The sequence below is a fragment of the Triturus cristatus genome, chromosome 12, assembly GCF_964204655.1.
Source record: "Triturus cristatus chromosome 12, aTriCri1.1, whole genome shotgun sequence".
Lineage (NCBI taxonomy): Eukaryota > Metazoa > Chordata > Amphibia > Caudata > Salamandridae > Triturus > Triturus cristatus.
Window position 1 is genome coordinate 436,216,048 of NC_140595.1, and position 23,650 is coordinate 436,239,697.

Sequence of the window (23,650 nt, forward strand, 5' to 3'; positions counted from 1 at the left end):
ACCACAGCAGAAGGCGCAAAAGAATATACAGTATTTACAGATTAAAAGGTTCAAACATCAACTTATTCAATGGTACATTTCGTGATTTCTGTTATGTTAATGAACCAGGGGTCAGAGTACGCCTAGGGAGTTCGAGCTGGTGGGCAATGGTCGACGGCGTTTCGATCCTCTCAAATTAGGATCATCCTCAGGACCTGGGTTGCCTATTTGTGGAGTGCTCTGTAAATAAAAATAGGTATCAGGGCGGCTAGAAGTGGAGGGAAGGAAGGGGAAAAGGAGGAAAACGGGGAGGATAAGAGGGAAGCAGACTATAAAATTAGGTCTACCTGAAGCGCATTGAATAAAGCGCTGGTGTAGGAGATGAAGCAACGTTGATGAAAAGGCAGGCGGTGGAATGGAGAGCAATTATTGGAAGGAGTCCATCGCGCAGTCTATGGGAGGCAAGAGATAGGCAAATCACCAAGGGGCAGAAGGCAGAGAAGTAAATTACGAGAGCGGCGGAAAAAACCAAGGACTCACCGCTGTAGAATGGAGTTCGGGGAGAAACCGAGGACGTGCGGTTGGTAGTCACTCGAGGTTTAGCTGTGAATTCCGGGAGGAGAAAAACGAGGACGTGCGGTTTGTTCGTCACTCGAGGGACGGTGGAGACGGCCTAATGAAGAGGGTGAAAAGGCACGGGAATGGAAATTTAGAAAAAAACTAATAAAAGGAAAGTTAACGGGACATGGCAACAGCGTGAGCAGCTACTTACCCAGTCGATGAGCCAGGGGCATCAAATGATTTCAGGGGTCAGGAATAAATCCGCAGTATCGGACAAGACACAGTCGTGTACTAGTCGCGGTCAGTGCCAGTAGTCAAAGACGCGAAGCCTTCTATAAGGCGGGACTGCTAGCGATACGGGAAGGCCGTTCATTGGGTAATGGAGGCAAGGGGGCGGGACTGTTGCTAGGGACGCTTCCAGCGTGGGTGGAGAGCAAGGAAAGGGAAAAGTTACGCTTCGGCAGATCGGGCAGGCGATGTAACCAAGGACGCGTGGGATCGAGGCGAGATGGGCGCAGCAACCCTAAATGCCATTAAAGGGTGGCTTGGAACAATGGGGTATTACAGATAAAAGCCATGTGAATGGGAAGAAGTAAGTGGTCTAAGATTAAGGGATGTGTACATGGGAAATGAAGTCTTAAATGAAACGCGCAAATAAAGAGGAAATACAGCGTGCAGGAAATAAAAATGTACATATGAGGAGCACAATCCCATGTATGGGTATACATGTCATAAACAACATTCTAAAGGATTAGTAAGGGGATGTTCGAGGGGTGATACCTGTCCAAACAATTATCAACAAGCAAAAAACTGTCAACAGGCTAACTTAGGGCAAGGGGAAAGAATATATACACAGCAAGGAGAAACAATCATGAAGGCAGGGTGACTGGGACCTCAGGTGGAGTAGTGGATAGTGCTATTCCACTCATCAATGGTGTTAAGGCCCTGGTTCACCGAATTACAGCGTGTTATCCATTTGCACTCATTTTTGTTGAGGAGGGCTTGAAGATTACCGCCTCTAGGGGGAAGGCGTGGTTGATCAATTATCTGCCATTTCATGTCACATGCGTCATGGTTCTTGTCCAAGAAATGTGTCACCAGGGGAGCTGTGGTGATTTTACAGTTTATTCTACTTTTATGCTGGATGATTCGTTGTTTAACCATCTGTGTCGTCTGTCCAATGTAGATGAGATGACATGGACATTCAATCGCATAAATGACATTCTGTGAGCGACAATTAGTGAACGTATTCAGAATGTGTGATTGGTTGTTGAATCTGAATTCCTTGGTGTTAAATGTAAGTTCACAGACGCTGCAAGATTGGCATTTGTAGTGGCCCAGTATAGGTGGCAAACCCCAAGTGGAGGTAATAGTATTTGGTATGGCCAATTTGGTGGGCCAAGTGATAGCATGTACCAAGTGATTGGATAGATTATTGCCGCGTTTGTAGGAAAAAAGAGGCGGCTCCTGGAATGATTTATTGGTACGCAAAAGTTTCCAATTTCGTGTGATGATCTTCTTAACTTGATTGCTGCTTGGACTGAACTGGGATACAAAAGGGATACGAGAGTTGATTTTCTTCGGTTGTGGTGTTAGTAAAAGATCACAATGACAATACCATGCCCTTTTACGGGCCCGTGTGACCAATCTGCGCGGGTAACCTCTGTCGGTGAGTTTTTTGCATAGGATGTCAGATTCCCTGAAATAGTCCTTTCGCCATTTGCAATTCCTCCGGATGCGAAGGAATTGACCGTAGGGAAGTCCATCTTTGAGACCACGGGGGTGGTAACTTGAGTAATGTAATAGTGTGTTCCTCTCCGTGGGTTTCCGGTATAGTGCCGTTCCAATCATACCTTCTTCCACATGTATGCTCAGATCTAGGAATGGTAAATCATTGGTAGCGTGTTCACATGTGAATTTCAGATGAGTTTGGGAGTTGTTCAACCATTCGACAAAGGATGTTAAAGTCGCAGCGCAACCCTTCCAGAGTAAGAGGACATCGTCAATGTATCTTCGCCACAGTGAAATCTGGTGTCTGAATGGATTGAGAGGTGAAAGTATAAGAGAAGTCTCAAGTTTATGGACAAAAAGAATGGCAAAATTTGGGGCAAAACAAGCACCCATAGATAAACCTTTGATTTGCAAATAAAAATCATCTTTGTACAGGAAATAGTTGTTCTCTAAGGCAATGTGCAACAAATCCATGATGAATTCAGTGGGGATACGAGTAGGTCTAGGTCTATTTTCAAGTAATTCAAAGATGGCTAGAAGGCCTTCGTCATGAGGGATGTTCGTATATAGAGATTCTATATCTAAACCAGCCATCAATTCGGTTTCCATATCAAAAGGTCTGTCTTCAATGGTCTTGATTAGGGGTGGGCGGAATTTGCGGAATTAACCTTCGCAAATTATCGCGAGAATGTTTAAAATTATCGCAAACAAGCAGAAATATCGCGAAGATGCGGAAGTTTTTTTCCGGCATGTTCGCGAGATTTTCTGCATGGTTGCGGGTCGCCAACTTACCCATGTGGTTGCTTGCGGGCGCGGCCATCTTGTTTTGAGTTGTTCTCGCGGTGCATGATCGCGAGAAGAAAGACGTGATCGCGCGACGCATGACGTCACTGCGGGCGCGAACTGTCGCGAGACAGCGCAAATGGCTAAAAACAATACAACATCTCATGGAGAACGCGACCGGATCAAGAAAACTTGTCGGCGAACGCAGGGATTCAGGTAAGGCGATCGCGCGCGCGCGAGAATGTATCATTTTACAGCGCGAGCAAGAAACAAATTATCGCCAAGCTGCGGAAACCGGAATTTTTGACATTTTCGCGCTCTCCGCGGAACGCAAAAATGTCAAATTATCGCAATTTCCGCGAACGGAACGAAATTTTTGCCCAGGCCTAGTCTTGATCAAGTACATGCTATCTCGTATAAAAGTATCAGTGAGGGGTACACATTCCTTAATTACAGCATCTATGTATTTTCCCAAAGGTTCCAGAGCAGAGCCACAGCCAGAAACAATGGGTCTACCCGGAGGATTCTGGAGGTCCTTGTGAATCTTGGGTAAGACATAGATAACGGGCGTTCGTGGGTGAGCGTTGTTAAGGAAAGCAAATTCTTTGGGAGAGATGATATTTCTAGATCAAGCTTGTTTGGTGATGTTTTGTATTTTGTTCCTCAGGTCCGGAAGTGGATCACAGGTGAGTTTCCGGTAGTGGGCCACATTGGCCAGTTGTCTTCTAATTTCCCAGTCGTATTTATCATTGTCCATAACGACAATTCCTCCACCTTTGTCTGCCGGTTTGATGGTTACATCAGGATTTTTTCTTTAGGTTGAGTAGGGCCTGTTTCTCAACCAGAGGGAGATTATAAGGAACAAATTCAAAACTCTTCTGTATGTCCGTAATCTCATGGAGCACTAGACGCTCAAATGAAAGTATTTCTGGAGGCATGGTATGTGACGGTGGATTAAAAGAGGAGGGGGGATGAAAATGTGGGATGTTGGCTTGAAAAGTATCTGGTCTATCTGCAAAGAAATGCCGCAGTCTAATACGTCTGAAGAACTGTAGCAGGTGTACATGAAGATCAATAAAATTACTACGTTCAGTGGGTACGAAGCTTAAACCTCTACTGAGTAGTTTAATTTCATCTTCAGAGAGAATATATTTAGACAGATTGAATATGGGAATCAATTCTGGGTTGGTATTAGATCCAGGAGCGTCAGGTACCGCATTGATGACGGGGTTCAAGGTATTCCTAGGGGCAATCATTGTTGAGGGCCCCAGCGATAGAATTTGTTTCTTGTTTGTCTCTCTCCTGAGTATTGATTTTGGTAGTTGTTGCGTGGACGTGGACGGTTCTGGCCGCGTCCGCGGCCTTGTTCTAAAAAACCGGGTGGTAACAAGGATGGAAGTCTGTTGGTGTTTCTTGAGGTACTGGGTTCTTCGTTTGGATCTGACTCTTCAATTGAGGTGTTAGAGGAATCCGAAAAAGTGATGTGTTGATTGTTCCTAAATCTACCCCAGTTGCGTGTCCTAGGGGGATTGTAGGGAGTGTTGTAAAATTCCTCCTTCAAGTACGGATAGGTTTTCTCCACGTTATAGTATTTTATATCCCTTTGTATTTTGGTGATTTTTTTGTTTAGCTCAAAGGTATTGAATGTGGCTATAGTGGAATTGATTTTGTCCAGTAGGTTTTTGGCTTCAGGAATGGAATTATCTTCCAGGATGAGTTTCTCAATCTCAGCAATCTCTTCCAATTCTTTTTGGCTGTGTTCTATGGCTGTGTCAATCCCCAAATGACTAAAGCCAGTACGAAATTTAGGGTCTTGAGTGAAGATGGCTGGGACGTTGCGTATTTGTAGGCCCAAAGGAATAATTCCTGATTTGAGATATTCCGTGAGCATACGGGCATGAAGGGTTGTGCGAATCTGTTTTTTCTTGAGTTTTTCAAGTCTATCAAGTAAGATCTTTGAAGAACTGGTGGTAGGTGTGGTGGTGGAAAGGGAAGGAGCAGAATTGGAGAGGAGGGAAGGGCCGCTCAAGATACGTTGGATATAATCTTCAGTATAATTGGGAGCCTCTCTAGACATTTTCAATCAGGAAAGAAATACTGATAGAAACAACTAATAAATAGTAGGTGATAAAGGGCCCAAGGGCCTACTCTCGCAGCTATACAGCTGCTCACAATATAGAAAAACCACAGGAGTTTTACCCATAGACCAAACTGAGATCTGGGTGAGTACAGTATAAAAGCAACAATATCTCAGCAGGATATAATGTAATTACTTAAATCTGTATGTACAAGACATTACAGTTTAGCGAACAAAAGAGAGGAGACTTCAAATAGTTCAATCCATGCGCCCGTAGGCGTCATATATTATACGAAGATCAGTAAATATACAGAACAGTTGTAACAGCACTGTAGGGTATAAATAGCCAGGCAACCCTAGTGATATGTGTACAAAGTGCTCGTGACAGTGAAGTAGCGGCGCAAGTGACAACGTGAAAGATACCACAGCAGAAGGCGCAAAAGAATATACAGTATTTACAGATTAAAAGGTTCAAACATCAACTTATTCAATGGTACAGTTCATGATTTCCGTTATGTTAATGAACCAGGGGTCAGAGTACGCCTAGGGTCCAGAGTAGAAGCGCGAACAGGGGCGTTCCTCTGCCCACGGAGTTCCGGGTTCAGAGTCGCAGCGCCCGCTCCGTTCTCAGTTCTACGTAACTGTGAGTACTGTTTAACTTTTGCCTTCAGGGAGGCGTCTTTCTTTGTTCTCCGTGTGTGACCCTGATCCGTGGAGGCGCTCTGGGGCATTAAGCACTGCAGTCGAAGTGCTGGTCTTTGCTCCCAGAGAGGTCGCGCCCCATTGACCATCCGAACCAGTCACAAGGGTCCGCCCTGGCTCTGAGACCGTTAGGCAGTGCTCTCGTTCAACTAAGCTACACGTCGTCCCAGGCCGGGGGACCCTCCTTCATAAGGGTGGGAAGGTAGCAGGTGAGAACACAACTACAGAGTGGTGGGGAGGTAACGGGAGGGTCACAAGTGACGTGTTTCTTACGGTGTGCTTGTTTCGTTCCAGGTCCCTCTCCCAGCTGCTCCTTCCCTTCCTTCCCTCGCCCACCTGTCTCCATAGTCCGTGTGTGTCACACGTTTTCCGGACTGGGGACGGATGGGAGGTGGACCCCATTAAAGCATCAGCATCATCCTGAGGAGAGAATTCCCCGGCCACCGTGACACATCTTGATTGAATGTAAAGTGCAAAGTGCTAAAGACTTCAACCTTCTTTGGAATTGTGACCCAGTGGGCTAAAGTGCTATCACCTAAAATATGTAATAGAATACAAAAAAACACACTATAAATGTAATTATATTTTTGCACTAACAATGATATTCACCCCCAGTTATTATACCACATATTAAAATCTCCCCAACTTGTGTAACTTTCATCATTTAGCACAAAATTCCTCAAACTTTTAGTTAGCAGCTGTGCCTTTAAAAATTATGCCAAAAGTAATTCTCTTTTCTAGTTTCCTTCAAACACTGTTCCTTACTATCTTGAAGATTTATTCACTCATGACCATAGGGAATATGGGGGAGGCTGACCTTACAAATGTACATGAGGTTTTTCTTTAGTATTTGATCCTGCAGGCATCTTACTGTTGAGATTTAAAATGTATCTGGATTCTAATCTTCTCAGCTGTTCTCTGTTCTCTCCTCTGATATTAAGGGGCATTGAATCAATTATGAAATATGTTAGATTAGACACATTCCCATCATGAATTTCTTTTAAGTGGTGGGCCACTGGGTAGCTTTGGTCATTGTTCTTGATGGCCCTCGTATGTTGCAGTATTCTTAAGTGCACTTTTAAATTTGTTCTTCAATGCACTTGCCCAAAGATGTATGTTGGTAGTACTTGGACTACAAAATCAATCTTACAGTGCAGGTCTGATCTTATCTGGTAGCTCTTATTGGACAGTGGGGACCTCACTTCTTTTGTGTTTACCCCAAACTTACAAACCCTGCATCTGAGACAATGCTTGAACCCTGGAATGTCTGTCAATCATGATTTCAGGGTTACTATGCACTAGTTCCTGTCTCATGGACTTAGCTTGTCTAAACTTCATTAATGTTTTGGCAGGTATTAAGGCGCCAATTAGTGGATCATTTTTAATGAGCTGCCAATGAGCACAGACTAATTTACTTATACTTAGATGTTCTCTGCAATATCCTGTGATCATTCTCAACTCATTTTGATCTTTCTTTGAATTTCCTTTTCTCCTCGAAATGGTACCTCTTTGAAAGAGGATTTCTTCACGGTCTTTAAGATTTGCCTTACTGATGGCACTGTCTAAAATCTTGCTGCTATAGCCACGACTTATATATCTTTCCTTTAGGTCTTCCTGTATTTCTACTAGTACTCTCTTTTTGCTACAAGTCCGCATCATTGTCAGATTCTCTGCGTATGGGATACTGAATTTAAGATTATTGGGATGGAAACTTTGGGCATGCAACAGGGAATTACCCGCTGTGGGTTTCCTGTATGTTTGCATTTGGATCTTGCCATCATTGACATACAATGTCAAATCCAAAAAGTAGATCTCACTCTTGCTCATAGTGGTGGTGAAATGTAGATTTAAATCATTGATATTAAGACTATCAGTGAACTTTGTTGCTGATTTCTCTGACTCCTTCCATATAACAAAAAGATCACTGCTAAAACGTATCCAAAGGACCGCGTTTTCCATCCACTCTTCAGCATCTTCATTCCCGACACCTGCTCATCCCATCAGCCCATATGCAGTTTTGCATAACTGGGAGCGAAGCAGATGCCCATTGCTGTACCTCTCTTTTGTCTGTAAATCATCCTGTCATAGAGAAAAAGTTATTATACAAGTTCCATCTTTATTACCTACTGGCGGTCGCCAGTAGGTAGTTATAGTTAGGACCTTGTTTCTATTCAAAAAGTGTTTTTTCTTTTCCCAATAACTTTGGTGCCGGTTGACGAGTCTTCGCGAAATTTTCAAATCGTTGGTCTCGCTCCGGTCAGCTCCTATCCTGAAAGTTTCAGGGTGATTCGCCAAGCGGGGGCCGAGAAAAAAGGGGGTCCAAAAACGTGTTTTCTCCATGTTATTTCCCTTAGAAAACTTTAGACACGACTACAGCCCGAACTGCTGAACGGAATTACACCAAATTTTGCAAAAAGATAGCCCTTGGTTCAGAAAGAGACTTTTTTTTTTTTAAATGGTGTGAATCCGTTTAGTAGTTGCTGAGAGAATAAAAAATAAGAGTCAAAAAATAAATTTTACATAGGAAACTTTATGCAAGGATACAGCCGAAACCGCTCAACGGATATACCCCAAATTTGGCAAAAATGTACTGCTTGGCTCACAAAGCGACCTTTTAAAAAATGGTGTAAATCCGTTCAGTAGTTGCTGAGAAAATCAAAAATAAAAGTTTTGATATTTAGAGGCGCGGAGGGTCCGTGGATCCTCGCGGTGGATTTGCGTACCCTCCCGACCACGAGCTTTATTCTAATTGGCTGTTAATATTCCAAACCAGGAAGTGTTGGCAGCCATTTTGTGACTCGGTAGAACCGAGTCAGAAGAAAACAGGGAAACAAAGGTGACAAAGAAGAAAATGGGGCAGGGTAGAAACACCCTGACCCCCTAGGCCTGCTCAGGGGGTCCCACAAGAACCCCCAGAGCTCAAAAAAGCATTATTTTTTTAAAACAGCAGAATGCACGCTGGGTGCGTGGATCCAGATGTAAAATGTAAAAATACCGAAGCGAGGGCTTCCTCGCTTTGTTACTTTTAACCCTCTGGGTGGGCCAGGTCCCGGGGGATTTGTTGAATGAAAAGCGGGGGCCCAAGGAGGCCCCTGCAGCCCCAGGGACCGCCATCTCCCCGGGGCAATATTTTTTAAATCAAACAAAAATGTGTGAGGGGGCTGCAGCCCCCCCACATGCCCCAGGGACCACCACCTACCCAGGGCTTTGGAATTGTTGGGAGGGGGGGCTGCACGACCCCCCCTCTGGAGCCTGTGATGGCCCTGGGTACCGCCACCCCCCAGGGCCAGCTCCTACACTGTCCTGGTGTGCCCACCCCTGGGACACTGTTGTTTGCTACGGTAGGATGGGAGCATGGTCTCCCACCCTATCGTAGCAAACTCTGGCTTGGATTTTGGAAGAGAGAGTAGGGAAACCTACTCTCTCTTCCAAAATCCAAAGCAGAATTGCTTTTCCACATGGGGGAGCAGCATGTTAGCAGCTCCCCATGTGGAAAAGCCAGTGGCGTAACGAAACCTGAGGGGGCCCCCCTGCAGAGTACATGGAGGGGGCCCCCCGCCCACCACCCACCACTTTGCCCCACCGCCCAAAAATCAGGTACATTTTTAATTGAAACCTTTAATTAAATGCCTCTATATTCACATACTCAAAGTTTGAATAAGAAAGTAAGAAACACTCTTAACATATAAGCTACACCATTTGCAACATTATTGTCAAGAGAAGATTATTTAGCTGAGACAGGAATCAGAGCAATGCCAAGGAGCGGTCCTATTGTTTGAGGAACTGCCTATCGCTGAAGAACAACTACATAGGGTCTGAATTTGAATTGACATTGATGGTAAATAACTTGAAACTCTGAAAGACAAACCCAAATCTGCCATTTAACAGACTCGACTGACAATATACATGAGCGCTACACAGGATATAACCCAGTATCCTGCCAGCTCCAAGAGAAATAAATGAATATGTGATGTTACAACGCGATCAAAATGATTGCGGTATGTTACACCGCAGTTTTTACAATGACTTGTGCTGGAGGGCGCTGGACTTAGGAATAGTATGATTTATTATTCCAACACCAGTCTACGTACAGTAGGGAGGGTGATGGAATCGTAAATCACACTATTCCTTAGGTTAGAGCGCCATCCAGCGCAAGTCGTTGTAACACATTGCGTTGTAATACCCGTGATGTAAAGGCATTGCGATGCAATGCCTGCGTGGTAATGGATGTCTCCCAAAATAAACTGGTGTGAATTATCTGCATGCCACACACTTGCGTCTGTCTGGGATTTTGTATGATATTAACCACTCTATAGTATTTAAAGTGAACTGAGGATGCAATTTCAATAGCTACCATCAGGGCTTTAGTAGTAAGCAGGGCATAAACAGGCTGGCACACAAGGCTGAGGATGAAAACTGCTTGGATGCTTCAGAACATTGATGCAGATGTGTGTCTGTATTTATCATTTCTGTATTGTAAACAAAGCTAATTACACAATTTCAAGTGCACATTGATAGACAAGTGCAAACAACACCATCAATAAAGCATCATGTAGGATAAAAACAAACCATTATTAGCAAGTATCTAATGACAGAATCTATACTAACTGTAGCTGGTGAAGCAAAGGAAAAAGTGCAAATACTTTCAAAGTGCATATTAAAAGAATTAGCAATCCAGCAATATACAAAACTCAAGCATGTTTTGTAAAGCAATCCCCCTTTCTTCTTGCATCAAGGTGAAAACACTTTCAAAGTACGTGATGTAAACAAATCCAGCAGTGTGCAGAAATGAAGCCAGGTTGGTCAAACAAACCTCCCTTTGGTTTGTGTATGAAGACGCAAATATTTCAAAGTGACTGGTCAAACAATAACAAGCACAGCAGCATACACAAATCAAATCTAACCAGTTTAATCAGACTATGGCCCTTTGGTTTGTGCATGAAGTTGCAGCTATTTCAAAGTCACAGTTAAAACAGTAATAAGTACAGCAGGCAGCAGGCAGCAGCATACAAAAATCAAACCAGTTTGGTCAACCAATGCCCCTTTGGTTCGTGCATGAAGGTGCAGATATGTCAAAGTCTCTGTTAAAACAATAACACATCCAGCAGGCAGCAGCATACACAAATCAAACCAGTTTGGTCAACCAATGCCCCTTTGGTTTGTGCATGAAGGTGCAGATATTTCAAAATCACTGTTAAAACAATAATAAGTACAGCAGGCAGCAGCATACCCATATGATCTGTGCTCACCTATGAGAAAAAAATCAGCATTAGGGATCCAGACAACAGTACAGTAGAGCCATCAGGGCAGGAGTACACGTCTTTAAACGTGCAGAGGAATTTTCAGATAGATAGATAGATAGATTCTTTAAGGGGGCAAAAGTAATTTGTATGTAATTATGAAGGCATTTCAAGCCAGGATCACAATCATGATTGTAGGCTTCGAAAACCTCTCTGAAATCATAATAGTATAGGTAAATAGCTTGTTACTCTTCTCTTCTCTTCAAGCCTGAAGGGGGGCATGGTACCATGAATTGAGGTAACACTTCATCCCCTCTTACTTTGTCTATTTTGAGTTCCTGCTAAAAAAGAGCCACAGTAGGAGAGCACTAATATTTCTCTTCAAGATAAAAATATTTAGCAATCTCTTCTGAAAGCTAAAGTGATATTTCTCACTATGGTTATAAAAGCAAAATATGCAGCAGTCATGGGTCGTCGGGTAGGCACACAGGGTAACCCAATTCAAGGTGTCCCCAAAACTGGTGCAGAGAAAATTAACGGGTTTAAATGAAAGGAAACATTAAGCTCCCTTACAGGTGGTCTGGATTGAGATATCAGGATACTATCCAGCCAGAAAGAGAGATTCCAGACAGTATATCCAGACCTGAGTCCTGCTGTTCTGAGTACTGGCCTCTAGAATGTGAATTAACATGTGAACTGGGAATTACCTGGACCAAAACGGCATCTGGAGGGATGTATGTCGTTACAACGCACACTTTTACAACGCATGCACTTACAACGCATTTTTTACAACGCAAAATCCATTACAACGCATTGCATTACAACGCATGACACTACAACGCATTTCTAAAAACTACCTTTACAACGCATTCCATTACAACGCCTACTACCTTTACAACGCATACCATTACAACGCATAATATTAAATTGCATTTAAGGTAAGTATTAGATAGTATAGGGGTAAAAATTACTATTCTAACTCCAGGGGGTGGAACAGTAGGGTAAGTGTTGGATAGTATAGGGGTAAAAATTACTATTCTAACTCCAGGGGGTGCAACAGTAGGGTAAGTGTTGGATAGTATAGGGGTGAAAATTACTATTCTAACTCCAGGGGGTGCAACAGTAGGGTAAGTGTTGGATAGTATAGGGGTAAAAATTACTATTCTAACTCCAGGGGGTGCAACATTAGGGTAAGTGTTGGATAGTATAGGGGTAAAAATTACTATTCTAACTCCAGGGGGTGCAACAGTAGGGTAAGTGTTGGATAGTATAGGGGTAAAAATTACTATTCTAACTCCAGGGGGTGCAACAGTAGGGTAAGTGTTGGATAGTATAGGGGTAAAAATTACTATTCTAACTCCAGGGGGTGCAACAGTAGGGTAAGTGTTGGATATTATAGGGGTCAAAATTGCTATTCTAACTCCAGGGGGTGCAACAGTAGGGTAAGTGTTGGATAGTATAGGGGTAAAAATTACTATTCCCACTCCAGGGGGTGCAACAGTAGGGTAATTGTTGGATAGTATAGGGGTCAAAATTACTATTCTAACTCCAGGGGGTGCAACAGTAGGGTAAGTGTTGGATAGTATAGGGGTAAAAATTACTATTCTAACTCCAGGGGGTGCAACAGTAGGGTAAGTGTTGGATAGTATAGGGGTAAAAATTACTATTCTAACTCCAGGGGGTGCAACAGTAGGGTAAGTGTTGGATAGTGTAGTGTAATATTATGCGTTGTAATGGTATGCGTTGTAAAGGTAGTATGCGTTGTAATGGAATGCGTTGTAAAGGTAGTTTTTAAAAATGCGTTGTAGTGTCATGCGTTGTAATGGAATGCGTTGTAATGGATTTTGCGTTGTAAGTGTAGTGCGTTGTAAAAGTTGCGTTGTAAAGGTTGTTCCCCCATCTGGAGCCTCCCTTCTGTGGACAAATCTGCTTCGATTCACCATCAGCTATTAGGAGGTGAGTGCAGGACCAGGTCAGCCTTTGTAGGGTGGGTAGGGCTTTAGGGGGTATTAGAGGCAATGGGTTCTGATGGTGTAAGAGGGCACCAGAGAATGGGGTGTATTCTTGGGACTGAATTCCAGAAGTAAGCCAAGAGTTTTCCTGGTTTATTTAATGAAACTTGGAAGTAAGCCATGAGTACTGCAAGAATACATCATACCTACCAATAGCAAACCTTTTGTGAATCAGGCCATATGTGAGTTGAGCTCCATGAGCCAATTCACAAAAGATTTGCTGTGAGTAGGTGAGACTTACACATATAGAACTCCTATCTTACTTATGAATTGTAGAATTAAGGAAGACTGTTCCTAACTTACTCCTGCCTTCCTCACAGAATTCAAGCATTAGCCAGGAGTACTACAAAATTAAGTCATAGCAAAAACCTTTGGAGATTGTGGCCTGTATCTTTCCCTTTGCAATGTCATTACACATAGAAAAACTCTGCAAAAGGTAAACTCGCAGACACATTTTTCATCCTGGCTAGCTTTGTTGAAAGTGAAAAAATATATTGCTATGCAGTAGAAATTATCACACTATGCAGAGACAAACTTTGTGGGATTGCAATGGGAAACTTTGCAAGCTTCGCAAATGGAAATAATTGGGCACTATGTAAATCTTTGCAAGTTAAAAACAGCACCCTTCTACAATCTAACCCTTAAACCTGTTGTGCATCAAATGTCCTCTTTTGGCTGGCGCTATTACCCTACTCGTTCCTTTTTTTGTATGTTTTGTAAAATCAATATTAATGCACTCAGAAATGAGAAAAATCAATGGCATGAGTGTCCCAAACATACTTTCAATGCACATTAAGTAATTTAAATTAAATAAAAAGAGTCAGTACATACAAAAATAAAGTAAAGTGAAACTGAAAGCTACAACTGACCACAAAAAAGAAACACTGCACGGTCAAGCAATCCCTAAAGAATACACTCTCTCGATATTCAGAATTTGTATGCATCAAATCTTAAAGGACCTTTAGTACGCCTCATATAATCCAGCCTATTGGAAGACGTTTACATTTTTTCCCAAGCATAGGTTACCTGACCCTTTCATGCTGTTCACAGTGCAGCCAAAATGACCCCGATGAATGGACGATTACCCAGACACCAAGGCAAACAACAGTGCGTAATAAACATCTGGAAGATTCCATAGCACTGTCCATCTTTGCCTTTGGCAACACCTAAATCAAGCCTGGATTTCGAGCCAACATTTACCAAGGCAGTTGATAGGTCTTAAAGGACAATCTTTGTGTGTAGGGTTAGTTAAAGGTTCAAATTGTTTTTTATTCAACATGTAAATAGGGGGTTGCTTTCAGTAAGCGCAAGGTGCCACGCGGAGCTGCATGCCGGACTGACATGATGCTTGCATTATGAATGGGTTCAAACTGGAATGGCATGGGGAGCAAAAATACGATGGATTTAGGCCCAGATCTCTGTACTGGGGTGAATTTATGACATTGTTCTGCATTCTGTCCATCAATTGTTCTTTTGCATTTGTCACCCTGAGTGGGACGGGTATGCCCAGACATGGGTCCCATGCTCTCCATGCCACTGGAATCAAGCTATCCTGGCTGAAGAGGGGTGAAACCCCAAAACCGGTCTTAGGATGCTTGTTTCCAGTCCAGGGAGGACCTGGCTTGGCAGTTCGGGCTGGAATGTTCCCATGAGGCACAAGGTCAAGACTGATTTGCATATGGCTGGGTTCAAACTGGAATGGCATGGTGAGCAAAAAAACGATGGATTTAGGCCCAGATCTCTGTACTGGGGTGAATGTATGACATTGTTCTGCATTCTGTCCATCAACTGTTGTTTTTGCACATGCATTATGAATGAAGCACTAACAAGTGTAGCTCTATATTCCGGCATTTTTCAAAAATACATATTGTGTCAAATTGTGTAATACCACAGAAAGAGATAACTATATTCATGTGCTGTTTAGAAATATATACATTAACGTCTTTTATTTGTGGTGTTTTTTCTCAAAGCATTTTTTTAAAATATGCAATTCTATTCGGTCACAATCTTCAAAGTATACGATTTGTACGTTTACTTGCATATCAGTAATATGTGCCTTAGCACCAAATTTGAATTTCTGACTATGTGGCTCCGGTATAATGGAAATATTTTAATGACTAGAGAAAGGATTTTTACCTGAGGAAATGGAAGGAGACCTGACCTAACAGTTGCTTGCAGGCTGCTTCGGTAGTGTCCACGGGAGCAGGCGCAGATGACTGTTGCTGATATGCGCAGTTTACTCTGCGCACATGACCCACACTGCAGAGCAATGCGTGGTGGCGCGCAGGCGGCGCACTAAATGTGAACGTGCGGCACTGCAGCCGCGTGAGCCCAGCCTCTGTCTCTGAGGCCGAGGGGCTGTTTTAATAATGGCCTGCTGGCCGTGCATAGAGCCAGAATGCTAGCAAGGGTGTTCTTGCCGCGAGATGCTGTGATATCACCTAACAACAACTGTTTGGGTTTTTTACAAGGCTCGATGGTGCCAGGTGAGCATATCGCCATATAGGCCCTCCTTTTTAATGACATACAATTTCACTGCATTCTTGAGACACTTGGACTGATAATGGCTTTTAAGTAGCTCTGTATGAAAAGGAGGCTTGCACTGCTATTCCCTTTGCTGGGCCTCTTCTGTGTGTGTGTGTGTGTGTGTAAGTGAAGATTTCACTGCCGCTGTCTATTTTGCTTTACTGTATGGGACTAGGAATGGAGCTTACTCCACCTCCGCTACTTTTGCTGCTCTTCTGTGTTTGTGAAGCTTGGGCTGCCTATTCTGTGTGTCTTTTGTATGCATATGTTGCTATCACTGCCATCCCAGAAGGCCTCTGTGCCCTTCGGGCAGGTCAGTGCCTGGTGCAGAGTGTCAGGCCCAGATCGGTACCGGAGAAGCCTCGGGCTGCCGGCAAGAATAGCGTCAAGGGATGGGTCATGGTGACAGAAAGATAAGAGGGGCTTTCATTTGCACAGCTCGAGGCCCTGAGGTCGTCGCTCAGTGACACGTAGACAGTGCAGTATAAATGAGAGTATGGAAGTGTTGTGAGTTAACCACCACTGAAGCACAGAATCCACGTTAAGTAAACTATTAGTGATAGGAAGCGTTCTCATCAGTCATGCCCTCTGTAGAACACGATTCTCTACACGGTTCTCTCACTGCAAAACATTAGACAAGTTGCACTATAAACCATTATTTCCAAAGATGTAGATAGAACAGGCCGCTGTGTGCTCATGTGAGACATGTTTTGCCACAGATGCACCTTACGGGAAAGAGCTCAGTCAGCCTCTCAAACAAACCAGCTGAGCTACTTCAGTTGTTGTAGCTTTAAAGTGACCATCGTCTTTTCATACTTTGTTTTAGCCAGTAGTATCAATAGTCCCAAAATGCAACATCATGTAGGTTAATAAGTTAAAACTGTAACAAGGTGTTACACAGGATAAAGAGTAATGTAGGAAGTAAACATTAAATAAGAGTCTTTCAGACTAAACGAGTCAGTAGCTCTAAATATGAACAGGAGTCATCAAGACTTGGGAGAGTGAAGGAGAGAGAGAGATAAGGGTAAAATGGCGCAACCGGAGGTATTGCGGAGAAAAGGGAGAGGGTGAAATGAGTGGAGAGAAAGGAGTAATACAAGAGACAGAGGGTGATGGGTGGAGAGAGACTGTTTCCCTAGTCTTCATTGCTTGATTTTGCTCGTGATAAAGTGTCACTCATAGTCGTTGAAATATCACTCATAATTCCAATGAAATTATGGAAATGTCACTCATAGCAATCTGAAATCTTGGCAGCTATGATTAGATAGATCATGATTGTAGGATAGTATCGACGCGCAGCAAGACAGAAAGTATATACCTTCTCTCATGTTTGTTCTGGCACAATAGAAAACTGCTCGGAAAGGCGAAATTAAATACTAGAAAAAAGTTTCACAGAGCACGAAGCAAGTAAATGTGATAAGGATCAGCAAAAAGTGTGAGGCGAGAGAAACCTTAATGAAAAGGAAAAATCGAATACAGAAAATGAAAAAAACGAAAAACATCAAGAAGCTGCAGTGTCTAGGATGGGAGCGGAGGTGTTAGGAAAAGGGAGTTCGACCACCTCAGCACCTGTGATTATTCAGTGATCACACGTCAAGGGCGCACTCCTTGACTTCCCAATCAGGCCAGATAATTACAGCTGAGTTCGCCACGCGCTGCCACCCGCATCTACAGTCTGCCTCCTGAAACTGTTATCATGAAATAAATACCTGGGGACGGCTGGCAAGATGTCGCGAGGCCTACTTCGGTAGTGTCCACGGGAGCAGGCGCGGATGGCTCTTGCTGAAGTGCGCAGTTTACTCTGTGCAGTGTGCACGTGACCCACACTGCCCCACCCTGCAGAGCAATGATTGATGGCGCGCTGGCGGCGCACTAAATGTGAACGTGAGTGCGGAACTATGAGACCAGCCTCTGTCTCTGAGGCTGAGGGCCTGTTTTTAAAATGGCCTGCAGATTGTGCACAGAGCCAGCCTTTGCGGTGCATGGGCTGCAGGTCATTATCATGATTAAAATGCTCCTCTGCCTCGGAGACTCTTCCGAGGCGAACCGTGCGAGTTAATATTTATTTGGTCCCAGAGTCAAGCCAGTCTGCATTGTGCTGAGGGGGCCCCCTAGACGTGGGGGCCCCCCCGCACCGCGGGGGTTGCAGGAGCCTTTGTTACGCCCCTGGGAAAAGCAATGCCGGCTCTTGCAGGATGGGGGGAGCCGGCAGGACCGTGGGGGCATTGGGGCACCCCCCAAGGTTCCCTATGAAGTGCATAGGCCCCAGGGGATGGGGTCCCTGGGGCGAATATAAATTACTGGTAGGAGCCGTTTCTTTTTTTTATCGAAAAATTTGGAGTCGCGATCCTAGCGCGGCGCTCAGTGTGGCCCCCTGGTGTGCACATGAGGGGTGCATAACTCCCAGCGCGGCCTCCTAGTGTGAATGCGAGAGGTGCGTGACTCCCAGCACGGCCCCCTGGTGTGAATGCGAGGGGTGCGCGACTCCCAGCATGGCCCCCTAGTGTGAATGCGAGGGGTGCACAACTCCCAGCGCAACCCCCTGGTGTGAACGCGAGGGGTGCACGACTCCTAATACAAAAATATACAAATTTTTTCATTAAAAAGATGTATTATATGTTAGCATCTTGGGTGGCTCTAAAAAGAGCTCTTGTGTTTATTGGGAAATTTTTGTGGCTATATGTAAGTGCCGATGCAGAGTCTGAAGTTGTTGCGAAAGACTCTGTTTCCCTCATCTGTGAAATGTACACCATCTCTCCTGTATATGCCATCCATATTAAAACGCAGATTGTTGTTGTATATGGACCCCATACTATGGTCTCTGAGATAAGCATAAACAACTTTATTTACATTTTTTAGATCTTTCTCAATCTGAGGACAAAATTGATTGGACCACTTCCATTTCTGTCTTGGGCATATGTTAGAGTAGACAAAGGGAGTTTGGGAGAAAAGCAACATCAATTCTGCAAAGATGTCCTTCATTTGCATTTCCAGACCTACCCCAGTCAATGTGCATAGGTCATTGCCACCACAGTGCACAATCATGATGTCAGGGGGTTGGTAGTGCATAAAGGATTTAACCAATGGCATCAATTGGTGCCACTTCAATTCTCTCTGTCCAATCCATTTAATATCTACATTTTGTAAAGCTAGGTCTTTGTCAATACCTCTGCTTTTAGAATACCTTTTGCACCAGAAAACATAGCTGTGCCCAACAATCCACATTGAAAGCATCTTGAAGGGATCTCTGTGGGTAATCAGAAGATGTCTGTACCTGAGGTAGGCAGGTGGTAGAATGAAATCTATCAAAAATGGTGGACAAGATGCTGTTTTTAATAAAGTAGAGATTTGATTGGTGTTTAAGAACACACTACATTCTAATATAGGGTGCATTTTACTTTGTTTAGAAAGCATGTTTTTTATTGGTTATTTTGAAATGTTTGAAAGGTACAGCAGAAAGGATAAGGGCATGCTTTGCAAAGTCAACCACACCTGCTGTTGTCATTTGCAACATTGTGTGGTGAACTTGTGACCTGGAAGCTAAGTTGAATGTTGCATGACCTGCTAATATGGAAACTGATATTAAGGACAAAGGGTGAAGATGTCAGTTGAAAAGTATTATTCTCTGTGACCAATGGAAAATCGTTTTTCAATTTGAAAAACACTGGGAAGCAATGTAATTTGTGGGTTATGTGTATATGTAAGGAAAATTAGTGGGAAAGTCTGCCATTACTGGTTTTACATTGGAGAGTGTGCTGATCTACATTCTCTGTGACTACAAGAAAATCCTGACTGAGTGTGTGAGATTTTTGATTCAACAGATTTATTTAAAAGGGGAGCTATATTTTAAAGAGATTTATGTAATATAAATTTGACATTTTTATGACACTTTGCTGGTTAAATTAATTTATTAAATGTACAGATATATATTGGGATAATGTTATTATACTTAAAGTTTATTTAAAAAATAGTATGTGCACCAATATATATTATTAAGTGTATTGAAACGTATAGTTAAATGGTGCTTCTTATTTATTAAGAATTGGTTTAATATGGATGAAGAATGTGTATTATCAAAAGAGTTTATATAAGGTGCAGTTTATTAGGTATGCATATTGCTTCTCAGTATAAAAGGTACAGTTTAATAAAATTGCAAAAGTATAGATAGTTTGGTAAAATGAGGTAGAACTGCGCTGTTTGCAACATGATCATATAAGGTATTAATGACTACAATTCTGTTATTCGTTTGTACATTTTGAGTGGTTTTAGAAACCCTCATAAAAAAGGTGTTGTTGATTCTTCTTCTTAATTAAGTCTGTTGAGAGGTACAGTTTGATGATGTTGCATATTTCTAGATTTTAATTGGCAATATGCATTTCAAAAGAAAACCACTACATTTTACTCTTTCTGGTATGTAGCAGTTGTCTCCTTAAAGAGATTAGTATGCCATGAGTCATGTATTTGTTTAGATGACATTTATATAGTTGTAGCTATATTTACTGAATTAATGAGAGGTACCTGATAGATTACAGGAGTGAAAAGGTAGTGAATATGTGATTGTATAAGTGCATGAGAAGTGTTGTTGTGGTTTTATAATGTCTAATTTCATAGTTAGTATGTAGGTAAATGTGCACAATCTATAAGGTCCCATAACTCCCTGCAGCCTATTTATTTGGTCCTGCAAAAATCCAATTAGTAGCCAAGTAGTTCAGTAATCACAGTGTGAGTATCTGTTAACTCCTGCTATCATCCTGACAGAAGCATATCCTTATTTAATCTCTGTGTCAAAACACAAGCACTTTTAAACTCACCCTGCTGTCAACTACCAGCACTCTATCTACTCAGTCACTGTGTATGCACTTGTAGAATGACTCAGGCATGAAGAGACACTGTGCTACAGTCCAATGTGCACAATCTATGCAGGCCCCTAACCCACTGTAGACTACTGATTCATTCATTATTTACTTTATTCGGTTTCATTAAAAAAAAACATAAAAGTGACAAACATCTTAAAAAGCGTTACATTTTCTAGTGATTAAGAATTACTTTTAAGTTGTTTAAAAATCATCACAGTTGATTATTTACATATTAATATTTTGCATTCAAAGTTTAGCAAATTAACAAACGTATAACAACTTTAAAATACATCAAAATTCAAGTTACAAATTAGTTCTATGTTGGATGCAGAATTTCAAGAACCTTACTATATTTAAGGCTAAAAAATCTGATTCCAAAAATTGGAGAGCCATAAGAGCAGGGCGACATTGGCGAAGGCCCATGCTTTTTAAAATCGGAATAAGCCATCGCTTTCTTGGTTCAATGAAAAATTTACAAAAAAGGGTTACATGTAAGAGCGATTGTGGGGATATTCCATCACATGGGCAATGGGTTAGCTGCTTAGACCAATCATTTGTCACTGGAAAAGTGACAAATCGATGAAAGATGTTTAGTATGAAACGAGTCAATAAGAATCTGTCAAAGCTGGATAACTTCCAAGTTAAGTAAGGCTGGATCATCACGGTAGATTGGATAGACAATGAGTGCTGAACAGAGATTTTATATACTTCACTTGTCAAACGGAGACCAGCTAAATGCATTAGACATTGATTCTTTAACACCTTCCTTGATATCTGAGCCATTTCATGGGGGTTATGATAATTATTCTTTATACCCAGATCTATTAATAACTTCCTGACATATTGAAGCCACTGAATCTTCTGGACATGTTCTAACTTGACACAATCTGTCACTACTGCTTGGGTAAACGTTAACTTGTTAGAGGTCCAAAGACGGTGCCATAAAAGAACTGGTTGCATCCCTATAATGTCGGAAATGTAGGACATGCCCAGCTCTAAATAGCAACTGAATGTAGAAGTACTTTGTGGAACTGCAAGTAGGAATCTTAAAAAGCTGTTTTCTACTTTTTGTATGGATTCAGCGTGAACAAACCCCCATACCGCTGCCCCGTAAATGGCTGTGCTAACGCATTTCGCCTGGTAAATACGTAGAATCTCTTCCGGAGGTTGTTCACCAAGCCTCTGAGTAAATGCTACTTAAGCCATTGTCGCTTTTAGAAACTGTAATTTTCTAACCTCAATTGCTCTTTTCCAGGTACCCTTTTCAAGTATTATCACTCCTAAATAAGGATAGGTAGGAGTATGATCTACCCTAGAATTATTTATAAAAATGTCTTTTCCTTTTCTTAATTTTCGGCCCGAGATCATAATAAAGGTCTTTCTTATATTGATTTTTAAATCTAAATTCGACATAAATAAGTTGTATTGATTTACAGAGCGCTGCAGTTCAAGGGGAGTGCGGGCAATAATAAGCGCATCATCCGCATATAGGAGAGCGGGGATTGGACGATTCTGGACAAAGGGAAGGTCCTGACTCCCGTCCAGCATGGCTAATTCCAAGCCGTTTGTATAAAGAGTGAAAAGGTAGGGGGCCAGGACACAACCCTGTCTTACTCCCCGCTCCACCCTGAAAGGTACAGATACCTGGCCTCCCAAACCATATCTCACTCTCGCGGTTGCGTTTGAAGAAATTTCTCGCAAATAATTAACTAACAGTGTATCAACCCCCATTTCTGTCAAGATAACCCAGAGTTTTGCGTGTCCCACACAGTCAAACGCTGCGGTGAGATCTACATAGGCCATGTACAATCTACGACCCTTCGCATCTACATATTTGCTCCTAAGTAGTGACAGATTTAGCACTTGCTCAATAGTACCGAGGCCTTCCCTGAATCCATACTGGAGGTCAGATAGGATGTTATTATCCTCGGTCTAGAGCTGTAGGCGTTCTAACAAAATTCGTCCCACCACCTTTCCCAATGAGTCTAATAGGGAGATGGGGCGATAGCACGTTGGACTATTGCGATCGCCCTTTTTAAAAATCGGGACCAAGATGGACTCTGACCAAGAGGCCAAAAGACCAGTTTTTCCCGTGGCTTCTAGTATCCATGAGTAATAATGGGGCCCATAAATCCATTTTGAATTTATATAAATCCACAGGGATCCCATCAGGGCCCGGGGCCTTTCCTCCTCTACTGGCGTTTAAGGCTCGCTCAACCTCGGCCAAAGTAAAATCTAAGGCCAATATACTCGAAGATGGGCTGGAGCTGCTGATCTTTTTGCCAGGAGTACTGTGGGTTTGGGTAAAATCCTCCGTGAGGGCAAATATCTGAGTAAAATGAGCTATCCAATCGGATTCAGTAATTGCAACTTCTATGTTACTATTCCCCCTTCGGCCAGAGAGGAATGGGGTATTTATAACTTCCCAAAACACTGAACTGTCATTACTTTTACAGCTTTTATGTAAGGCAACCCATAATTCCTCTTTTAGTTCCTTCTTTCTCTGACATAGGGTTTGATAATATGCTTTCCTTAGTTGGACAACTGCTGTCCTATCTCTATTAGGTTTTTTTAAGAGCTACTTTAAGGTCAGAGTACGCTTTTGTACAGGATTTATTAAACCAGCTAGTTTTTATTTTTCTCTTCCCCTTAGGAATAAAGGTTAGGGCGTCATTTACAGATTTAATTATTGCTTTAAAGTTGTTTACTATCTCCTGGGATTTGAACTCTCCGCCAAACATAAACTTATTGCAGGCATGGAGGTTCTGACAACCTTTTCTGTTATTAGTTCGGGATCTAAGTGAACCCACTTTATAGCATACCCATTAAGTCTGTTCATAAGACAATCCTCATGTAACAATGTCGTTGGCCTTATACTGCCTCGTGCCAGTTGCATAGTAATAGAGATCGGAAAGTGGTCATTGAATACGCAATCATGTCTTGTAAAGTTTGTTAAGAGATGTGAAGCCCTAGATGCCATAAGGATATAATCTATACAGGTGGAAGCTCCTCTGCCATTAAAAGTTGGACTTAAGGGAACAGCGGGTGTTACCAATTCATTAGCAAAGGTCAGTTGAAGGAGTGAAATCGTCTCATTCATACACGCCCCTATAAACGAATGGGGGAAATGGGTAGTAATACTATCTTGAAAGACCACATGTGATGTTAGTATTTCTTTCACAA